Source organism: Micropterus dolomieu, linkage group LG14, assembly GCF_021292245.1.
Source record: "Micropterus dolomieu isolate WLL.071019.BEF.003 ecotype Adirondacks linkage group LG14, ASM2129224v1, whole genome shotgun sequence".
Classification (NCBI taxonomy): Eukaryota; Metazoa; Chordata; class Actinopteri; order Centrarchiformes; family Centrarchidae; genus Micropterus; species Micropterus dolomieu.
This window is the reverse complement of record NC_060163.1, coordinates 21,251,220-21,251,431: the sequence shown is the minus strand read 5'-3', so window position 1 is coordinate 21,251,431 and position 212 is coordinate 21,251,220.

The window sequence follows — 212 nt, the reverse complement described above, 5'->3', positions numbered from 1 at the left end:
GAACACTAGTACTAATTTGACTTTTTTTATAATTAACTATACAAAAATGCCTTTTCAACATGTATTCTCAAATTCCAACCGTTCTAATAATCAGTAGGCTACCTGTCAGTTAACGCCTGGTGTTTGTACCACAGTGTTTAAATGTTTCCATATGGGGAATATTCTCATCTACAATTTTTCCTTCAGTTCCATCTTCCTGAATCAACAGTCAG